The sequence below is a fragment of the Mastomys coucha genome, unplaced genomic scaffold, assembly GCF_008632895.1.
Source record: "Mastomys coucha isolate ucsf_1 unplaced genomic scaffold, UCSF_Mcou_1 pScaffold1, whole genome shotgun sequence".
NCBI classification, from domain to species: domain Eukaryota; kingdom Metazoa; phylum Chordata; class Mammalia; order Rodentia; family Muridae; genus Mastomys; species Mastomys coucha.
Genome location: NW_022196891.1, coordinates 91,070,932 through 91,079,980, shown reverse-complemented (window position 1 = coordinate 91,079,980; position 9,049 = coordinate 91,070,932). Strand labels below are relative to the sequence as shown.

The 9,049-nt window shown below is 40.0% G+C and overlaps 1 long non-coding RNA gene across 1 annotated transcript in view; it reads left to right on the top strand.

The window, feature by feature from the left end:
• Positions 1 to 972: 972 nt before the first annotated feature.
• The window catches only part of LOC116071960, a 22,380-nt gene continuing 14,303 nt past the window's right edge, over positions 973 to 9,049 (top strand). Inside the window, exon 1 of the long non-coding RNA XR_004111256.1 lies at positions 973 to 1,247. This is a non-coding gene — a long non-coding RNA (uncharacterized LOC116071960). The remainder of the gene's footprint in view (positions 1,248 to 9,049) is intronic.

Genomic DNA, 9,049 nt, shown 5'->3' with positions numbered 1-9,049 from the left:
GTTGGACTCTGTGAGAGAAAGAGAGAGCCATTTAGGGAAGCAAAGAGAAGGCACACAGGCAGAATGTGGGTGAAGGGGGGAGTTAATACAAAGATGCCATGATTCATAGGCACCATCAAGAACTAGGCAAAGGGCAGACTTCTTGAGGACTCCAGGAGGAAACAATTGTATTGAGCCCTTTATTTTGGACGTCTGAGATCTGAGCTGTGACTATTCATGCTTTTAAGCTAGTTTGTGTAAATATGATCCACCAGAGACAGGAAACTAGTACAACCATGTATATCAACAGCTGTGATATTGATCACCATCTACCCCATGCATACATGTGTGTGTGTGTCTATATGTGTGTGTCTAAGAAAATAACAGCAACAGAAAATGTATACAATTGACAAAACTGAAGGGCAATAATTCTGGTAGCAAGAACAGGGTGCACACAGAAGACTACCAGTTAGGGCTCCATACAGACGATTCCTGTATACAGGATACACTTGAAAAGCCTAGAGTCTATTGAAGAATACCATTTCACACAAGAGCAAATTTTTAAAATGAAAAGAACCTAGATTGGAATCCTAGTGTCTACACTGAACTTCAACAAGTTCTTTATTGCTAAGATCCCCAAAATTATTGAATATTATATAGAAGTATTCTTAAACAGAAGCAGCAGATACTTCATGAGCATTTGAAGAGATAAGACACTTCCTAACAGGATTTGAGTAGACTAGGAGGTGCCAGCAATCCAAAGCTGACAGTGATGTCCTTACAAACTGATGATAGTGATGGCTGCTGCTGTGGATACCGCAAGGGGGGTGGGGGTGGGATGGGGGTACTAACATAGAAGGACTTTTATTTGGTAGTTCCTGCTTTCTCCTGTTACCACATGATGGTAGCAGGGCCTAGTTCTCTGTGGATAGTAAGGGGAAAGTCCTGTGATTAAAAACAGTACATATGCTCACATATGTTGTGTCAAAAATCGAGGCTGTGATTCAAAGGAAACTTAAGAATCCACACAGCAAATTCTGGAACCCTGAGGATGATGAATGAGGTGCTTATAGTTGGGTATGAGACAACCAACCAACAGACAGGAGGAGTAATAATGAAAGGACAGATGTAAAACACTATTGTCATTTCATAATTTGTGCTTCCAGTGCAGCTGATTGAGACAGACTAAACTATAAGACTGGTTCCTAACAAGAAGAAACCTACATTTATTTTACAACAGAGACTCCAGACCATCCTGCAGACAAGAGGTAACCATGAAAGACTACAGTTAAATTTCAGTGGCTGTGACAGTTACCTCTCTACCAGGGTAAATCTACAAGATAATCAAGTAAATGTGAGAACAAAAGAGCTTAGTAAAATTAACCTGCTAGGTTGTAGCTACTAAAACCGGCCAAGTGAGCAAGGCTAGCAGATACTCAGGTCATTAACAAAGCTGTAGTCAGATGTGGACAGAGGTGGGCTTCAATCATTCTCCTGGCTCAGGACAGGGTAGCTTAGAGAGCTAACGAGTCTCACTGTAATTACCCCAGCCTTTGCTCAGCTTCTCTTATAGCTCTATACAAACTCTGGACAAAGGAACATGAGAGCTGTTTTCTCTCTTGAAAATGTCTCCCTCAGGCGTTTCCACTAACTTTTTCTTAATTTCTCATTTTCTTCAGTTTTTTTGGCTGTTCTCTAATCATTCTTAATAACCTCAGCTTCAGTTCTGCATAGTTTCACAAGATTCAGAATCTTTAACTTCTTTGGCACCAGTCACTGGACTCAGAGCCACTGCCGTAGATCCATCTTTGATGAACAATGAGTGTCTGGCATCTTAGGTCCCCAGAGAATGCACACCTTTATCCTAAAAGGTCTTGTCACTCCCAAAAGCCTGTGTCAATAGAAGTCTGTCTAGTGAGTCCTGGATAATGAGCCCAGGCCCCACATACAGCCATTCTATACAATTAAATGGTGGTAGAAGGTATTATGTATTGAGTGTTTACTACATACTAAGTTCTTTTCTGTTATTTCAACATATTAAATTATCTAATGTCACAAGAATTCTGTGGGGTCAGTCTGTGATCCCCACTTTTACCTATGAGTAATTGGGACACAGAAAAGCCCAGTAAGTTTGCCCAGCATCAAGATACCATTATAAAAGGGGGATTACATCTTAGGTGGTCTGGCTCCCAATGATTGGGAGAATAGTTCTATCTACTTATTGCTTGTACTGTTAATGTCTTCAGGGAGGGTCTCTGCCCCCAAAGAAGATATTGAGTTTTACAAATGATATTACTCAGCCTTTAAAGAAAAAGAACAGAAAAAACCCACAGTGCCTATAACTTACATCATAGAGCTGTCACAGGCACTAAATGGGGTGCATGCTTGATGATACTGTAAGGAATAAAGACTATTGTGCTATTGACCTTTGCTCACAAAGCTCCTTCTATTGACATCAGTTCTTAGAACTTCTATTGACATGACAGCATCTCCTTCTATTATGACATCCTCCCTAACTTTGCTGCCATGTTTTTGTTTTTGTTTTGTTTTGTTTTGTTGCCCACAACTCTGCCACCAACACTTGGGCAGCCTACAGGATTAAATATAACTTTAAGAGTATCTGTTTCCTCGACTGAAAAATAGAGTGAAATTTGTACTTTTAAACTCTGATTTTGACATTTCTTCCAATCGTCATCTTCTACCCTTCCTTGGGGACTTCTGCAAATCCTACAGTCTGTGACTCATAGCTTCACTCTGGGTTACATGTTTCTTTCTATTGTTCTGAAATTACTTCCTTTTTTTCTTTATCTCCTCAAAATGTGTTGTCCAAAATGGCATTTCAGAATAGTATTTTTGAGAATTTGGACTGACTTTATATGTAAGAGAGAGAATGTGGCACTCTCTCTGGCAATGAGTTAATTGATGAGTACCAGGTCATCTAAGAGAGAGGGGGAAGAGGGAGGAAGAGGAAGATGGAGAGCAAAAAGGAGAGGGACAAGGACAGAGTAGAGACAGAGACAGAGGCAGAGACAGAGACAGAGACAGAAACATAGAGAGCAGGAAAATATCAGGGCTGGCAAGAAGTCTTAGCTGGTAATGGCACTAGCCACAGTATCACTTTGGTGAAGCCTGATGATGTAAATTTAACCCCTAAAACTCACATAGTGATTGCTGGTATGCCCAAGTCACAGGGACCCCAAAGACCACCAAGAAGCCAATTCTAATGTGGACCCATAAGGGTCTTTATTACAAGCTCATGAGCAAGGACTCTCACCATCACCATCGCTGTGAGTCAGAAGTGAGAGCCCAGAGTCTAGGCATATCCTCTGGAAGTTTCTGAAAGCTATCTCAGTACCATCATCCATCTTCATTTCCTAAATTTTATTCTTGTCTCCAAGTTATCCAACCAGTTCGAATCTCTTTAGCACTCATTTCCAGAACTAGACATGGCTCTGTTCAATGTTAAGGATAGAGCCTAGGCTCTTGCACATGCTGGACAAGTGCTCACCACCTGAGCTACATCTGGAGCCCCAGATATAACCTTAATAGAGATAGTTATTACACATTATTCATTCCAATTTGTCTAGTAACTTGAAATATTCATTGCTTGAAAACTATAAAAAGGAAGAAGAAACGCTCATGTGCTCATCTTTTGTCTCTGAGTTCTTTGTGCTCACTTGTGTTACATTATTACCCCTGCAGCTGCTTTTGCTCCATAGTAGACACAGATCCACCCATACTAAGAATGGAACAGCCACCATTTCAGATATAACTAGGTCATTAACAGGGCAGCTTCTCACCTGTAGTTCCTGCCTCCGAGGGGCTCACAGACTAGAATCATTAGTTCTGTCTTGCCACCAGGTGTTGTCCTGGATTCTCAGCCTTGCTGCTCACTCTATCACCTGTCATTCACAGCTGCTCTTTGATCAATTATCATTTGTACTCAGATTGAAATTTGAGGATACTAAGTACAAAGCATTCTGGTTCCTTAGTGACTCTATGACATGTACTTGATCCTGTAACAGTCTCTACTCAGCATGGGGTCCAATAGTCCTCTGGGGGTACCTTCCCAGACTTTTTAAATGTAAAATTGCCATTCTTGAGAATATGGAAGACACTAGATCACTGCCCCTGGCTTTCTCAACCCTTTCCTCTATGCATGGACTCTTCCTTCCTCTGTTCTGTGCTCTAAGCATGGTTTCTGTGTTTGGATTTTAGGTCTCATCTTCTTTTATGGCCTCTTAGACAGCAACCCACCAAATCTGTTTCATTAAATCCCTTTGTAAGTGGGTTTTTCCTCTTTGAGACATAAACACCCTCAGACCAAGGCCTCCTCACCAAGACTAAATGACACTAACTAAACATGGAACAAAATATTCTACTGTACCTAGTGTCCCTATAACCATATAAATCCAACAAAGTTTAAATCATCCTCACTAGACCAGAGTTCCTACAGTGACACTCAGCCCACATCACAGCATGGCCTCTTACCTGGTTGTTTATACAACAACATTAAATCAAGGCAGTTCAAATCACCTTCTCATGCCTAGTGTGAGTATAACCCCAGTAATTCAAGATAGTTCACAGCATCCTCTCCTGCCTAGCTTTCCTACAACCACTCTAACTCAACCTCATTCATTATTTTCCTCTCTTATCTCCTCCAGCTACAATAACACAATGCAATACACAAGGTTGTCTCTTGTCTAGTGTTCCTACAGCCTCACAAACTCAAGACAGATGACAGCATGCCTATCCTTTTATGTTCAGTGTTCCTAAAAGCACACTACCTCAGTTCACAGAGTCCTTTCTTGCCTAGTGTTCCTACATCCACACAAACTCCACGAAGTTCACAGCATTCCCTCTTGGCAAGATTCCTACAACAGTAGTAACTCAACACAGTTCACAGGATCCTAGATTGCCTAAGGTAGATATAATGATAGTAATTCAACGTAGTTCACAGCATCCTGTCTTGCATATTGCTCTCTAAAACACATTAATCCAACATAGTTCACAGTGTCCTTTCTTGCCTAGTGTTCCTATCCCCTCACTTACCCGACAGTTCATAGCATCCTTTCTTGTCTATTATACCCAATCCACATAAACCATACAGCTCATAGTGTCCATACTTAATGTTTCCACCACACTACTGAACCAACACAGGTCACAGTGGCCTCAACCCACACTAGAACAATGCAGTACACAGTGTTCTCCCTTGGCTAGTTTTCCATCAAGCACACTAGTACAAAACTATTCACAGCATCCTCTCTGGCTGGTGGAATAATCTTGTGCACTGTGTAAAGGTCTACTTTGTATTATTTAAATATTGATTTCTGTGCCAGCAGAGTACTGAATATTGTCCAGACTTTGGTATTGTTGGTCTACTTGCTCAACACCTGAATCATATTTTGTAAACATCCTTCTTTATCACTTTCTGATTGGTTTAATAAAGAGCTGACAGCTTATAGTAGGGCAGGAAAGGTGGAATACCTGGGCAGAGATAGGAACTGTGGGAAGAATTGGGAGGCAGGGGATTCAGAGGTGGAAGGAGCAGGTGCCAGGACCAGTTGTATGTGAGAGAGGTAAGGGGCCAAATAGCAGGACATAGAATAGAACAGTCAGGTTAATTTAAGTGAGATGAGCTAGCTAAGAGGTAGCCAGCTAAGGCCTATACTTAATAAATTATAGTAAGTCTCTGTGTCATTATTTAGGAGTTGGTGGGTTGAGACAGTCTGGTATATTTGACCTAGTGTTCTTTTAAGAATACTACCTTTGAGTTCTTTTAAGTTCTTTTAACTGCTCTTAAGAACTTAAAAGAACTACTTTTAAGTTCTTTTAAGAATACTACTTCAAACAGTTTATAGCGTCAATTTCTAAAACAGACAAACAAAACAAAACAAAAACAAAAAACAATTAATACAAGACAGTTCACAGCATTATTTCCTGCCTAGTGTTCCCAGTTTTATTAACACATAGTTCACAGTGCTAGTCACTGCATAGTGTCCCTAAACTCAAACCAACACAATGAAGTTCATAGCTTCCTCTCTTAACAAGTGTTCTTTTAACCACACTAACCCAGCACTATTCGCAGCATCCTACTTGCCTAGTGTTCCTATACCACATTAACCCCAAACCCTTCAGTGTCCTCTCTTGCCTAACTTCCCTAAAATTACACTAATACAACTCAGTTCAGTTTCCTTTCTTGTGTACTCATCCTAAATTATAATAAACCAACAGTTCAGAGACCTCTCTTGTCTAGTTCCTATAACCATACCAACTTAAAACAATTCACATAGTACTCTTTAGCCTAGTATTCCTACATACAAGCAAACCAACCACTGTTCAAAGCATCCTCGTTTGCCTAGTGTTTCTACAACCTTACTATCTCAACATAGTTAACAGTGTCCTCTTACTTAGTGTGTGGTAAAAGCAACACCAATGAAACAGTTCACAGTGTCCTCCTCTCTTCCGCATCCAGTCTTACTTAGTATTCCTTAAAATAAACCAGCATGGTTCACAGTATCATTTCAGCCTAGTGTTTCTAAACCCTCACTAACGTAGTTCACAGTGTCCTTTCTTGCCTAGAATTCTCAAGCTCACACTAGTACCTCTCAGTTCATACCTTTCGCTCTTGCTTAGTACTCATTCAAACCTACTAACCCAACACAGTTTACAACACACTATCTTGCTTGGTGTTTCTATACCACATTAATAAAACACAGTTTATGTCATTCTTTCTTACATAATGGTCCAAAACTACAGTAACCCTGCATACCTTCCTATAAGCAGACTAATTCAATATAAATAATGTGTCCACTCTTGTCTACAGTTCCCAAAACTACATCAATACAACACAGTTCACAGGGTCTTCTCTTCCCTAGTATTACGACTGTCACATGAACCTAGGGGAGTGCACAGTGTCCTTTCTGGCCTGGTGTTCCTGCAAAAACACTAACATAACTGAATATACAGCGCTCTCTTTTCCTTAGAGTTTATGAAACCAGAGTTACTCAAGACAGTTCAGAGTCCTTTGTTGTTTAGTCTTTCTGAAACTACACTACCCCAAAAGAGATAACACAAAACAGTTGCTACATTAACACTGGGCATAATTTCCTCTTTTGATGAGAGTCTTACAAGAACCATCACAGTTTACAATGTCATTTCCTACCTAGTATTCCTAAACCATCATTAACTTTCTTAGTGTTCTACAACAATAACAAACACAGCTCACAACCCCTTCTCTTGCCTAGTGTTTCTACAACTAAACTAACTCAGCAAAGTTCACAAAGTCTTCTCTTACCTATATAAAAGCACTCAAATACAATACAGTTCACAGGTTCTTATCTTCCCCAGTGTTGCTAAAAACACACTAATACAACACAGTTCGTAGTGTCTTTTTTGCCTAGTCTTGCAACAACTGCACTAATTCAAGGATATTCACAACTTTCTCTTTCACCTAATGTTTCTACAATCAATTGATCCAACATAGTTAAAACTATGTCTTACCTTGCCTCGTGTTCCTACAAACACCCTATCTCCACACAGTACTATCATGCCTACAACAAAAGTAACTCAATGCAGTTCATACCATCCTCTCTTGCCTAGTGTTTCTACAAACATACTAACCAATCACACATCAAAGTATTCTTTTGCTTAGTTCTCTAACAATCACACTAACAGCAAATTAACACTATCCTCTCTTGTTTAGTGTGCTAATAACCATACTATCCTTACAGAATCCACAACCTCATCTTTTCCATAGTATTCCTAGGAAACTACCCTAACACAAACACAGTTCACAGTACCCACTCTAGCCTAGTGTACATACAACTACACCCAACACAGATCACAGTGTCCTTTCTTGCCTTGTGCTCCTACACTTATACTAAAACAACAAAATTAACAGGGTCCTCTTCTGCCTATTCTTCCTACAACCACACTTATGCAACACACTACAGAGCATCCACTCTTGCCTAGTGTTCATACAAGTACACTAACACAATGCAACACGTAGGGAGCCCTCTTGATTGGTGTTCCTAAAACTATAGTAATTCAAGACAGATCACCAAACAGTTCACAGAATAAAGCATAGTGTCCTAACCACATAATGCCTACACAGTTCAGATGGCCTATATTCCCTGGTGTTACTACACCAACAATAACTCAACACAGTTCACAGCATCCTCTCTTCTCTAGTGTTCCTACAAAGATACTAACTCAACACAGTTCACAACCTTCTCTCTACCTATGGTTCCTATAACCACACTAACTACACATTTCAAAAAGTTCTCTCTAGTCTAGTGTTGCTACAATAACAATAACACATAAGAGTTTACAACATCTTCTCTTGGTGTTACTACAAACACACTAACTAGACATACACAGTAAACTCTCTTGCACAGTATTCATACGACCATACTAAACCCAGTGCAGTTCACAAGTGTTAATACAACCCCAGCAATACAATGAAGTCCACAGAATACTTTTCTGTCTAATGTTACTACAGACAAACTAACTGAACACAGTTGAGTGTGCTCTCTTACATAACTTTCCTGCAACCACACTAACTCAATGCAGTTCCTAGCTACCTTTCTTGCAAAATGTTGATACAACCACAGTAACACAGTACTGTCCAGAGTATCCTTTCCAGTTTAATGCAACTCCAGATACACTAATTTAACACAATTTGCAGTCACCTCTCTTGCATAGTGTTCCTACAACCACACTAACTCGGTCCAGTTCACAGTTGCCACTCCTGCAAAGTGTTCCTACAACCACATTAATACAGCACAGTTCACAGCATCCTTTCCTGCATAGTGCTCCTAAACCAACATTAATTCAACATAATTCACAGTGTCCTCTCTTGCCTAGTATTCCCACACTGACACTAATTCAACACAGTTCATACCATACTCTCTTAAACAGTGTTCCTACAATGATAGTGACTCAACTCAATTCTCAGCAATATTCCTTGCCAAGTGTTTCTAAAAACACACTAAATAAACATAATCATTTATCAGAGAGTGCATACCGTATTTGTTCTTTTGTGATTGGCTTACCTCACTCAGGATGA